Source organism: Palaemon carinicauda, chromosome 43 (genome assembly GCF_036898095.1).
Source record: "Palaemon carinicauda isolate YSFRI2023 chromosome 43, ASM3689809v2, whole genome shotgun sequence".
Classification (NCBI taxonomy): domain Eukaryota; kingdom Metazoa; phylum Arthropoda; class Malacostraca; order Decapoda; family Palaemonidae; genus Palaemon; species Palaemon carinicauda.
In genome coordinates this window covers 54,232,332-54,246,527 of record NC_090767.1, presented here as the reverse complement: position 1 = coordinate 54,246,527, position 14,196 = coordinate 54,232,332, and the positions used below count along the sequence as shown (strand labels likewise).

The following is a 14,196-nucleotide window of genomic DNA, read 5'->3' as shown; positions in this document are numbered from 1 at the left end:
CTCGCGCAATAGGCAGTAAAAAGGAATAAAACTTTTTGGACAGGTCACCATTGCCCATTCCTCCCCGCAAACACATAACATTGCCACCGGGTAAAGAGGAAAAAGGCTTCACAGAAGGATTCAAGATCCTGAAGATTCCATCTTACAAGGGGAATCGAAACGGGGAATCCTTGGTCCCTGTTTCTTCTGAAGTTTCTTTTTTTCCTTGACAGACCACCGTCAGCAAATAGGAAAGCATCAACAGTCTGATCACTAGATCACCGTTTACTGATCGCTAGGTCGCCGATCACCAGATCGCCAATTGCTAGCTCAACGCTGATCTTTGACCTCTAGTCCCTCCAATGACTAACGATCTCTGATTGATAGCGTTCCAATCACCGATTGCTAGTCAATAACCAGTCATCAGCTTGCTGATCACTAGATCACCGATGGGCAGCTCATCTTTCTTCGATCATTGAACTCTGCTCGCTGATCTCTGACCAGCCCATCTTCAGCTTGCTCATCTCTGACCAACTAGGGGGGACCATAATCAGCTTGCTGATCTCTAACTCGCCATCGGCTCACAGACTACCGATTCACCAGTCATCAGCAATTCGCCAGCAGTTCGTGACTCGAACCTACTAGTCAACCTCTTTTCGTAGTTTCCTAGATCAGAACGTATACAATATACTTCTCGCTACTGGCCTTTCGCCATCACACTAAAGTGATCGGCAAACGTTCGACAACCCTCATCAACGGCTTGTTGACAGGGAACTACTTGCGAGCACTCTCCAACTGCACAGTAACCACGATACCCAACTGTTAACCATTGATTAACATTCGCCAGATTGATTCTATTCTAAGGAATAGCATCAATCCCATCAGGGCGCATGGTAAGGCTAAGTGTTGCCGCCTTTTTGTTAGTTAAAGGAATTCTCTCTCAGAGAAGAATTCTTACACTGAGTATCGCGTCTGATCCTTTTTGACACGAGTCAAGACTCAAGCGTCGACAATCTTCCATGCAGTGGGTTTCGCAAGGGGCTGTCACTTTGGGTTGATGTCCGCACCATGTTGAAGTTCGAACAAGGGCTAAGACCTCAGGTCTTCATTTGCATACTGGACCTAAAGGACACTTACTCCCGGGTCCATACCATCCATATAGGAAGGTGTTGAAAGATTCAGTCTAGATAAACAAGAAACACCAGTTTAAGGCACTGTGCTTCGGTCTTTCCACTACACCCATGCTGGTCTCACAGGATCGGCTTCTGTCTCCTCCGTTTCGGGACGACTGACTGACCTTGGCAGACTCAGTGGCAACCTTGCATTAACACCGGAACTTCTGAAGTCTTTTTACCAAGATCCAGTGATCAGGGTAAACTTGCAGAAGTCTTCCCTACTTCCCTCCCAGAAGACTGGTGTATCTGGGAATGATTCTAGACACCAATCTCCACAAAACCTTCTCGAAACGAGAACAACTCCCATTCCAAAAGGACTAGAGTCGGACTGGAATCAGACCCTCGATCCCCCAAACATTCTGACCCCTATAAGACCAGAAGTTTGGACAAACCTCAAGGGATGGGTGTCAGTCGAGAATCTACAGAGCGACATAACCTTCTCATCGTTCCCCACACCTCGGACTTGAGGTTGTGCTTTGAACACATCAAAAGAAAAGAGGAGGGACCATAGTGCTGCACCACACGACCTCAGCTCTCAGGACAGAGTCCGAAAGTACCTTCACTTAAATCTCTGAAGAGATGAAGGCCAACTTTCCGGTCCTTCAGCAGCCTCATCGTTTCCTAACAGACCACTCAGTGATGTGATGGACGACACACCACACACCACATACAGACTCACATCGACAAGCAAGGAGGAACTTGCTTGTAGCCTCTTCCCATCTAACAGTGTAAACACTAAGATGGGCCAATGTCCGTTCGGTACCACTATCAGCTCTCTTCATTCCAGACTACAAGAACATGCTCGCCGACAATCTGTGCACAGCATCTCAGATAAGGTATACCAAATGGTCTTTGTATCGCCTTGTAGCCGACAAAGTCCCGACTTTACGGGGTCCTCCAACTAGGGATCTGTTCGCAATGCTCCTGAATCTTGGGCTGCTGTTTCTCCCCAGCCCTAGACCCCAAAGCGCTCTGGCAACAACGGGGGGTACAACAATGATGTTACGTGTCTTGTCTTTTTTATTTGGAGGAGGACACTCAAGAAGGCTAGTACATCGGTCAACCGGTTAAGGACTCTCCTAGCTCCGCTATGGCATTATGCAGAACGGTTTCCAAACCTTTTGCAACTCCTGATAGTCTCCAAGAGAACCCTCTCCACATCACAGACAACCCACTTCGACACCTACCACAAGCTATAGCTTTGCTATGATTGTACGCCTGGAGACTACCCAATACCTCTCTTGCGAAAAGGTTGTCTAGATATCTGAGGAATTCCTCAGCATCAGTCTACCAGGCAGTATAATGTCTTGTGTGGTTGGTGTCATGTGAAAGTCTGTCTCTCCACTCGATACCTCAATTCCAGCAACAGCGGAATCCTCGAGTATATACAAGAGGAAAGACCCCCTATTCATTTTAGACAGGTAAAGATGATCACTCAACCTTGATCCTTCACCTTCAAACTGAAAGAAAGGGACACCCTCTAATTGATAGACTTTTCCTTACTCATACGGACTTACAACTTGACTTTCCCAAGTCGGAATTGAGACCTTCCTCTCGGAACATGGTTCAAATTCTCCGTTCTCCAACGAGACCACCTTATGTTCCACTTCACCAGGCAACAAATTTTCTCGTGATTTAAGAAAACAATGTTCTTACACACTCGGACAGCAACCGTATGAGTCGAGGAACTTCATGGTCTCGCTTTCGACATCGCCCATTATTGAGAAGGGCGAAAGACAATGTTCAGTTTTGTCCCTGAGTATGTCACCAGACACAGTCTCCAGAGGTGATGGATCCTACACAAGTCTCCACTCTGTAACGGATGATCCAGATCATCCGTTACTGTACCCAGGGTAAGGTATGAGACTTTACATAAAGAAAACTGCAACAGCTCACCTGGGTCCCTTCTCTTGTCATCAGCACTGGGAGAGACTAGAGGAGGATCACTGAAACATCATCTCGACATGACGACTCACAGTGTCAGGGACATAACTATGCACCTGGTCCTTCTTAGCAGATTACTCTGTGACGCAGGTTTTAAAAGAAAGGATGTGAATGCTCCAGGTGACTTTCACAACCTTTCTCCTGCAAGACGTGACTGACAGGAACTTGATATGACCCCTATCGGTCCGGTGGTGGCTGCACAACAGCTGGTTGTATACCTCAAGCTCCTTATTGGACAAGTATCAGAAGGTTGAGGGCGCTGTCACTCGGTTTTAGTCTGCATGAATGAAAAGATTTGACTGGCTCTTATTCTTTTCTTCATCCTACCCTCTCGTGGGGAAAGCAGCATCCTGGGTTCTCTGCATAAGCTGATCTCAAACCAATGCAGGTAAACCATGCTCCCTTGTGTACCTAGTATTAAGCTAATACTCTTGCGTCCCCATACCATGGCGAGGTGGTATTGGGAATCTTGGTCACATCAGGTTTTTCCTACATAGACTTTGAATAACTTTACCTAGACAGTCACACTTCTGCATGTCTCAACACACAGCTTGCATAGGCCGCAGACCTTGCGTAGCAAGGTTTTAGCGAGGGCAGGGACTCCTTATTTTTGAGTACTAACATACTCAGGTAAGGAGCCCCTGGGCAAAGCCAAAAGCCAGATTGGCAGAGACGTTCACCCTTCCTAATAGGTGAGTCGCCCCTAATAAATAGCGTGGTTTGTATTCCAGTTACGGAACAAATGACAAATTCGTAGATCATTTGTATTTTTTCTAACGATACAAACCTTAGCTATTTATACAAACTTGCCTGCCAGCCCTATACCCCTTGAGGTCCTACCTCCAAGCAAAGTAAGCTAAATCACCGGTGTGTGAGCGGGAGCGGTAGTAAGCTCTCCCCGAAAACCCCGCTAAATAGTGCTATGGGTAGTAAACCCTCGCTAAATTTTAATGGCTCATCATTTCAGCTACGTAGAAAGTAATACCCCTAAATAAATAGCTAAGATTTGTATCGTTAGGAAAAATACAAATGATCTACGAATTTGTCATTTTTAAAGGTGTCGTTGTTTCTTCGTTCTTTCTGTATTTTCTTTTATTACTTCAAGGAATAGAACCTAGGAACTCAACAAGTCCAAGAGACCAATGAAAATGAGTAGTATTGTTTCTTTTGTAGATGATTTCACCTGGTGAGAGAGAGACTGTGCTGTATCAGAAACTGAGTGTTGTGTCTGAATGCTCTACACCACTGCTTGTCATTTTGAAGGTTATCGCTGTTTTTTTCCTTTCTTTTTTTGTGTTTTCTTGGTTACTCTAAGGAATAGAATTCAGAGACATTGGCAAGTCCAAGAGACCAATGGAATAGCAGCATTTGTTTTATTTGTAGCGTATTTCTCCCCGTGTGAGAGACTGTGATGTACCTGAAACCGAGTGGTGTGCAAGTGTCTACGCTACAGCTTAACAGTTTGAAGGGTGCTGCTGTCTCTTCCCTTTTTTGTGTTTCCAATAAAACTTCATTGAATAGAATCAAGAAATAGACAATACGGAGAAATCAATTCGTAGGAATAGCATCGTTTCATTTGTAGCATTTTTCTCCCCCCCGTATGAGACATTGCTGTATCAGAAACCGATTGGTGTGAGAGTGCCCTACGCCGATGCATGTCAGTTTGAAGGCGGCCGCTGTTTCTTCCATTTTTCTCTCTTTACATTAAACTTCAATGAGTAAAATCTAGAAACCTGTAATTTTCAGAGAGATCAATCAAAATACTGTAGTAGTGCGAGGGCACGTAAGGAGAAGCAGCTGAGAACTGATTTGTTTATTATCGTAGACATTCTGTTTATATACAGGAGTGCGGACAGAAGAGAGGTGCCCGTGTCATGCGAGACGACCTCCGTCGCAAAAAGGTCAAGTTTGACCGAGCATTTGTGTTTCTTAAGGAAATGTACATACAATGTGTGGAAAATCAAATACATGAAACGGCATAATATGTATATCGTCTGAAAGGCTGGAAAAATCTGTGTACATTGGTATATACAAATAAGCCGTAATGATTAGTTTAAAACTCGGATTTGGTAAACCGGAATCCGACAGAATGATGTCTTTACACAGTAGCATTGCTTTGTTTTTCTAGTTATTCTCCCCCTGTGAGAGACTGTGCTGTATCAGAAAGCGATTGGTGTGCGAGTGCTCTACCTCAAGGCATGTCAGTTTGAAGGGTGCGGCTGTTTCCTCCCTCTTTCTGTTTTCATTAAAACTTCCAAGGAAGGAATAGAATTCTGAAACATACAGTTTGGAGAGACCAATCCGTAAGAGTAGCCTTGTTTCATTTAGTCTTGTTTTTCTCCCCCTCTGAGAGACATTGCGGCATCAGAAATAGTTCGTTATGCTGAATGTTGCATAAGATTTTTCATAATTCTGACCTTCATTTACATGCAGATCTTCCCAGACAGTTTCATCCTGTTTGTAATACTATGCGTGTGTTAATTCTAATAGTCAGTCCTTCTCCATCATGAGGCTCAATACTACACGGTATTCTAGAAGTTTTATTCCAGCTGTGACCAAGTTGTGGAATGATCTTCTTAATCGGGTAGTTGAATCGGTAGAATTTCAAAAGTTCAAACGTGCAGCAAATGTGTTATCTTGAACAGGCTGACATGTCTCAGTTAATAGTTTATTTATGAAAAATGTAATTCCGGTTCTTTAAATGTAATTTTAATTATATATTGCTTGTTTTTTTATGTCATTCCTTATTTCTTTTCCTCACTGGGCTATTTTTCTCTATGGAGCCCTTGGTCTTATAGTATCCTGCGTTTCCAACTCGTCTTTTAGCTTGGCTAGTTCTGTAGTAATAATAATAACAGTGATAATAATAGTAATAATAATATGTTTATATAGAGAGTTGATGTTCATACTGACCTAACCTCATTTAAGCCAACTTACCTGAAGGTCCTTTAATGACTTATGTTTTTCTGATACAAATCTTTTCCTTGACTTTCAGGTCAGATTATTTCCCTTGATTGTGAGACAGAATTTAAGGTTAGTTATGGAAGGAGTTTTGTTGTAGGTGATTTTAATAGATTTTTTATTTTACAAATAAGGTTATTTTCTGGTGTAATGTAATTGTTAACCTGAATATGTATGTGTATATATATATTTTTGGGCTCAAGCCATGGCGTCCTGATGGAAGGTTCCTTTTTGGTAGCTTCCTTGGGTATATAACTACTAAGATATTCCCAGAGAATTTAACCACAGGTTATCACAGAATTCTAACTTCTGGAGCGAGTATCCTAAAGGTTTCCCTTTAAGACATCGTTTATCAACAGGGGACGCATGTATTAACGCGCCACATAGCTATCTGCACCCCATACAGAGTTAACACTTTGATATGGAGGGACGGAGAATAGCTGGGGAGCTGTTCCACAGCTAATCTCGTCCGTGGCTACTTTTGGTACTCGAGACGTAAACAAACGGGCGCCATTGCTAAATGACGTCACGTCCGTCCTCATCCTTCATATAGTAGCTTGCCTTACTAGTCGGATTTTTCCCTGTGTGATCTTTATCGACTTGCCTCTTAGCCATGTCTCTACCCTCGGCCTCGCCTTCTTCTGGAAAGTTGAATACAAGGTTCCAGTATTGTTTAAATAAGCTCTGACCGTAAAGTAACTTTTACTTTTCGAGATATTTGATGTTTTGTGGCAGAGCTGTGCCTCGACCGGATCGGCCATTTTATGGCGTCGCTGTTGTTTTGCATGCCTTATTTAGATAGCCTCAACAGCGTTTTCCGGCCTCATTAACTAATCGATACTATTAGTTATTTATTCTTCATAGCTAGGAACTTTTATATCGTGTTTTGACGCTTTATTATCGGTCATCAACTGACCCCATACCAGTTGGCTAGTATAGCCCCAAGGCCAGAGCGCCTATATCAGTGTTCATGCATGATATTTATCAGTGATCCTAGGTTTATTTATGAAGATAGTGGCATTATTTTACAATACTATTGACTATGATGCAAGTGTTTTCGCCTTCAGGGACCATATAGGGGACAGGTTAGATAGTGTGTCTTTCTAACCTAACCTACAAGTAGGACCCCTATATGCTTCCTTCATCCCATGCCTTAGGGCATCCCCTCTGTGTAGCCTTGCTCCCCCTACCACGTAAGGGGATCAAGCTCATATCAGAGTATTATATCACTTCTCTGTCCTCCCTAACGGAATGATCCCCCCTTAGGGTTGCGTCCGAGAATGAGGAACGGCTAGTCCTTCCTCTATTGCTGGGGCTAGGTCTCCGACCTTCCCTGCAATAGCGATACGTCTTCCATCCTTCCTAGTTCAGGGTGTAACATCCCTGCTCTAAGTTAGGTTTTGGAGGGGTTAGTTCTGTACCTTGCTGAAACGATACCCATGCACCGTTTTCAGACAGGCTGCCTTACCTTAGGCTAGGGAGTGTCCTCCCTTCCTTGGTGGCCGCTCTGGTACAGAACCTCCTCCACAGAAGACCCTTCTCTTCTCCCCTCCCCACCTATCTCTTGTATGGCCTAGCCTATACTTAGGTTAGTCTATACCCATCTGTCCCCTGTCCTACAACTCCTCCTTAGGGTGGAGTGATAGGGCTACCTTGAGCTCCTGTGTGCAGTCCGCTCTGGTACGTATACCCTTCATAGTGTCCTATGGGGTTAACCACTGGATGCATTCTGTCTACAGGGGTTCTCCCCCCTCTTGGGTGTTCCCTGCCCTCCCTTGGGCTCCCTTAGCTCCCGGTCCTCTGCGGCCCCTGCTTCTGGGTGATAGGGCTAGCCTCTATCATGGGTACACCCACTCAGGTGGGATGCCCTGGGGTCCGTGGCCGGACCCCTACATCCCCCCCTTCTGTCTCTTTCACTATCCTGGTGCCGGTCCCTTGCCGCCTCTACTGTCGGTGATACCCACCTCCTACCTTGGTGACTTCCCCCTTGCCCTCTGGGCCGTCAGTCTTCCGTGTGCCTTCCCTCTTTCCTCATAGCTTCAGTCGTCCGTCCACCGGCCGGCCCCCGGAGTTCCGTCATCCGCTGCCGGCAGTCCGGTTCTGCTATAACCATCCTTGTCCCTGTCACCAATCCGGCAACCTCCGGCTGCCGGAGCCGCCGCTGTGCCGGCGGCCGCCACCCTGGTATTACTCTTGACTTCTATATTGTCTTCCCTAATGCCAGAAACTCTGCTGGAGCGGCCTCCGGCGTGCCGGCGGTCTGCCGGAGCCTTCCGGAGGCGTCAAGGCGACTTGCACCCCCTTCTACTAGCTATCATCTGATGTTGATAGCCCTACATCGCAACCAGATGGTTTGATTACATAATGGATAGGTATTGCCTTACCGTTCCATTAGTAACCATGCTGTCTCATTGCATATCACAGATTTCCAGCATGCTACATGTATCTTAGCACGGCCGGTTACCGGAAACCGTTACCCTATGGGATCTTCTACGTTTCCAATCCTTGGGTCTGAGTGGCCTCAGTCCCAGTTCTATATCCTTGGCAATCCCCACGAATTCCCACTGCCTTCACGGCATGCTATGTTGAATTCTGCCCTGTGTCCTCGGTCACAACAAATTGCCTACGGATAAGGTTACGGTAACCGGCCGGGCGGGTTACACGGAGGACGTGTCTATCTCCTTCTTTTCCGCCCACTCTCTGAACGTCACAGTATTTCTACCACTTAATATTAGGTTAAAGATTAATCACTTAATACTTAACCTTAAAATAGAAGTCATCCTTATGACTCCCCCATACTCATGTCCTCTTTCTCTTACAGGAGGAGTACGTGAAGTGCGACCATGGCTTCTGTGGAGTGAAGCGCCCGCACTTTTATGGACACACGGTGTGTAGGACTCGCGCCCCTTGTGCAAACAAAAAAGGTGATCTGAAGTTCTGGGACCCACTGAACTGTACGGTCTACCAGGAACGCCTGGTCGAGGCATTCAATAACCCTCCCTCAGCGGAGGTTAGGGACACTTCTCGAGAGAAGCTACGCAAATGGGTGCGTGGCTTCCAGAAGAACGCCACTGGACCGTACCTTGCCACCGAAGACTTGAGGGCCTTACTGTTCCCAAAGGCATCCCCAGACTCTGTGGTCCCCAAGGATCAGATCCCCACTGTCCAGATCACAGTGGAACCCGATGTTGTCATGGCTCAGTCCATGCACGAGTGTCGCCTGGATACCGACAACGCGGAATGTATGTCGGAAGTGTCGGAGACAACGGAGAGGAACCTCATGGCCGAAGAATTGGACTATGAGTAGGACCAAGTGGAATACGCTGGGTCGGAGCAAGAGGTCGCTCCGCCTTCCACCACCACCCCAACTCCTACACCGACGGAAGTATCACTCCCGTCTACCTCCGCCACCCCGGACCCCATCCCAACCAGCGCCCAGGAGATGTTTCGGACGCTCGAAGCCATCATGGACAAGAAACTCCGTGAGACACACGAATACATCAGAACCATGGGAGCCGAAAAGGAATTCGGTTAAGGACCTCCCTGCATGCTCGCACGCCAACCCCTGGAGGTATGCCGAGCATATGCCGATCACAACGGGCAGGATCTTCATCAGTGAGAAGGTCGGCTCGGTTGTCCTGGAAGAAGTGGAATTCTTCCCAAGTTTTGAGGCTTACCCGGACTGTTACGTCCGGCTTCGATCCAAACCTGCCTCTAAAGAAGAGACTGAACCTAAGGAGGTGATAGTGTTCGATCTCCCGAAGGCCCAGGCTATGATGGCCAACACCTTTAAAAGTAGGGGTTTTACCTGCTCAAAGCTTCCGGCGTTGAGCAAGAAGCACCCTACCTACGTCGCACCTGATGATGCGATCCTTCCCTTCATGGAAAAGGTCTTCGCAGCGGTACACAGGGCAGTGGAAGAAGGGAAACCTTGCCCTGCACTGGAGGAGTGCAGACCCTTCTCCCTGGTCACTTCCCCCGATGCTCGACACTGGAAGGATGTCCAACATACCTTCGTGGTGGGAAAACTAAATCCTGACGTTGCTGGACGTCAGTTTAACGGAGACCTTCCGTAACTTAATGACCACCTCCTTCGTCGGGAACAAGATACGAAAGAAAGGCTTGCCGCATACATGTCACTCCAGGTCCATCTTGACGTCATGGCCGGTGACACTAGAGTCCCCGACCACTACATGGTGCTCGCCAAGACGCATCTGGCGACTGTAGTCAAGGACTTATACAGCTTCATGAAGGCTCGGAGAGCCTGTTGTGAATTCGTGTTCTCAAGTGCCACAGTGAGACACGAACCCCGGAGGCTGATTTCCTCCAACATCTGGGGTAAGCACCTCTTTTCCCTCTGATCTGGTGAAAGAGATTACCGACAAGGCCGCCACGGAGAACAGGAACCTTCTTCACAAGTGGGGCATGTCGAAGAAGAGGAAATCCTCTCAGGACGGCGGCCCTTAACCTAAGAGGAGATCCTCCAAGCCGAAACCCCAGCAACGTCAACAGAGACGGCAGTTTCCGGGAACCGCTACTCCCCAAGTGACTGCTCAGCCACAACAGACCTTTCAGCTGGTCACCTAACCGGTCTTGCCCCAATCACCGGTTTTCACCCCTGCCTTTGAGCAACAGACGACTACCTTTCGTCCCAAAGGTTGAGGCTCAAGCAGAGGTGCAGGCAGAGACGCATCTCGCCGTCCCTCCAGAGGCAGAGGAGGAAAGGGAGCTAGCGGCCGAGGTGGTACACCCTCGGGACACCAGAAGCAATGAAGTGCTTCCGGTGGGAGGAAGACTCCGCCAATTCCAGGATCGTCGGACCTTCGATCCCTGGGCACACAGCATCGTCGACAAGGGTCTAGGCTGGAGTTGGACTCAACCACCCCCAACCTTCCAGCAATTCTTCCAACAATCCCCCCCTTCTAGAAGAATATGTCCTAGATCTCTTGAACAAGAAGGTGATTAGGAGGGTAAAGTCAACCAGGTTCCAAGGGAGACTGTTTTGCGTCCCCAAGAAGGACTCCGACAAGCTCAGAGACATTCTAGACTTATCCCCCCTCAACAAGTTCATAGCGAACAACAAGTTCAAGATGCTGACTCTTCATCAGATAAGGACCCCTCTGCCTCAGGGTTCCTACACGGTCTCCATAGACCTGGCGGATGCCTATTGGTACATTCCAATGAACCACCATGCTTCCTCCTACCTAGGATTTAGACTCCAAAGGGAAAAGCTACACCTTCAGGGCCATGCCCTTCGGCCTCAACGTGGCCCCTCTGATCTTCACAAAGCTGGCAGATGCCATCGTTCAACAGCTGCGCCTCCGAGACGTCCAGGTGATGGCCTACCTTGACGACAGGCTAGCCTGGGCTCCATCGCCCGAGGATTGTTAAAAATCCTGCAACAAAGTCACCCAGTTCCTAGAATACCTGGGATTCAAGATAAACGCGAAGAAATCTCGCCTCTCTCCAGCTCAAAGGTTCCAATGGCTAAGAACCCAGTGGAACCTTCAGTCACACCGCCTTTCCATCCCCCAGAAGAAAAGGAAGGAAATAGCAGGGTCTGTCAAGCGACTACTGAAATCCAAACGGATCTCAAGACGTCAGCAGGAACGAGTTCTAGGCTCTCTACAGTTCGCCTCAGTGACAAACCCAGTGCTACGTGCACAGCTAAAGGATGCCGCGGGAGTCTGGAGACGTTCCGCATCCATCGCTCGAAGAGACCTCAAGAGACGGGTCCCAAACAGACTTCGGCTGCTCCTCAAGCCGTGGTCGGAAGCAAAGGCCCTGAAAAGGTCCATTCCTCTTCAACACCCACCTCCATCACTCAACATCCACACAGATGCTTCGCTGGAGGGTTGGGGAGGTCACTCCCACCAAAAATAGGCTCAAGGCACATGGTCTCCCCTATTCAAGACATTTCACATCAACATCTTGGAGGCCATGGCGGTCCTTCTAACGCTGAAGAAACTCTCCCCGCCTCCCTCGATCCATATTCGTCTATCCCTAGACAACTTGGTGGTAGTTCGATGTCTCAATCGCCAAGGCTCAAGATCGCCCCAGATAATCAGGTGCTTCTGACAATCTTCCGTCTGGCAGAGAAGAAGAAATGGCACCTGTCTGCAGTTCACCTACAAGGATTCCGCAACGTGACGGCGGACGCTCTATCCCGGACAAGTCCGATAGTCGGAATGGTCTCTAGACGCAAGATCATTCTCCTTCATCTCTCACCAAGTCCCAGAACTTCAGACCGATCTCTTCGCAACGAGCGACAATAATCAACTTCCTCGATATGTAGCCCCGTCCGAGGACCCCAAGGCAGAAGCAGTGGACGCCATATCACTGGACTGGAACAGATGGTCCAAGATCTACCTGTTCCCTCCCACCAACCTTCTGCGGAAAGTCCTCTCCAAACTGAGAACCTTCAAAGGGACAGCGGCCCTAGTGGCTCCCAAGTGGCCCCGGAGCAATTAGTTCCCTCTGGTCCTGGAGCTGCAGCCCACGCTGATCCCCCTACTGGGCCCAGTTCTCTCTCAACAAGTACAGAAGTCGACTGTCTTCGCTTCATCACTGAAAGTCAGGGACCTTCATCTCATGATTTTCTCCCCATAGCCGCAAAGAAAAGAGAAGAATAATATATGTAATTGTATTATATACTCACTCATGCCTTGATAATATTCCTACCTGAATATTAACCTTTGTCCTGCCTCCGAGACCATATTTGATTTGGCGTCGGCTTCGTCTTTGAATCTTTGAGTCTTTATCTAATATTTTTATTTAAGAATTTCATGCTTTATTTAAATGTAGGCCTAAGTGACCTTATTTTCCTATGCCTATTCCTTGCCTATAACCGTAAAACTTTTACAATAATATAATTATACAGAGTCGAAGTTAGAATGAAAGACATTCGAACACAAATGATGTCTACATTGCGATTATGTCAAACTAGGCCTACGCCATTTTGTTTTCTTACGTTTATTTCCTTTATCATTTGATTATTTTGAGCATTATTGCTTTAGGGTCAGGGTAGGAAAGAGGAGGAGAAGGGAAAGTGTAGGATACGGTGTAGGATAGGGGAGGGACTTGGTAGGATACGGGAAGGACAAGTGTGGAGCAACTTGCCATTTTTAATGTTCCAATAAGTCTATAATTTTGAATGTATTTGAAAATTTGCATTTTATAATAAATATGAACATTATATAAATGATATAATAGAAATAACACATTATGAACAAAATATATATATTTATATTAAATAAAAACGAATGATTCGAGTGACAGATGAGCAGCGATGCCAAATTTCCTCCTGAGACCTTTATTTCCCTTAAGAACACTGATACTGCTTTAGCCTTTCCCTTTACATTTGGCAACAAGTGAGACTAACAAGAAACTAAGCTTTAGCATTATAGGGAATCTCTCTCTCTCTCTCTCTCTCTCTCTCTCTCTCTCTCTCTCTGTTGCTTATATTAATTTTCTCTCTCTCTCTCTCTCTCTCTCTCTCTCTCTCTCTCTCTCTCTCTCTCTCTCTCTCTCTCTCTCTCTCTCTCTCTCTCTGTTGCTTATATTAATTTTCTCTCTCTCTCTCTCTCTCTCTCTCTCTCTCTCTCTCTCTCTCTCTCTCTCTCTCTCTCTCTCTCTCTCTCTCTCTCTCTCTCTCTCCCCTTAATGAGAGAATGCCTTGATGAAGTCATTGAGCTTCAGCACGGCATTTCATTCCCGTGCTGAATCTTGGTGACGGGCAAGAGGGCTCTCGAACTTGGGGAAATTGCTCCCCCAGTTCGAATCTAAATTTCTCTCTTTCATCTTTTTCTAACTCTTTATATGGCTTCAACCTTCTCCTAATATTATAAACTTTCCTTCATGTTGCTGTCCCAACCCTATGAGTAAAATTTCCCATATGTATGTGTATATATTTACATATATATGTGTGTTTATTATTTTTTTTCTCTTTTTATGGCATGGATGTTTCTACATCTATTATTGCCACTTGGGCGGATGTTTCTACATCCGGTATTGCGGCCTGCTTTGATGAATGGGAAGGGTGTCACGGTTGGGAGGTGTTTGTGCTCAAAGCTATATGTGAGAGTATTGGATGATCTCAGCCATCCCGAAGATGGTTTGGACCTTTTTGGCGGAACTA

General features: G+C 46.7%; 1 long non-coding RNA gene across 1 annotated transcript in view; it reads left to right on the top strand.

The window, feature by feature from the left end:
• LOC137633583 (uncharacterized) overlaps positions 1 to 14,196 on the top strand; it is a 223,404-nt gene that overhangs the window by 197,174 nt on the left and 12,034 nt on the right. The window contains exon 2 of the long non-coding RNA XR_011042287.1: positions 6,094 to 6,131. This is a non-coding gene — a long non-coding RNA (uncharacterized lncRNA). The remainder of the gene's footprint in view (positions 1 to 6,093; positions 6,132 to 14,196) is intronic.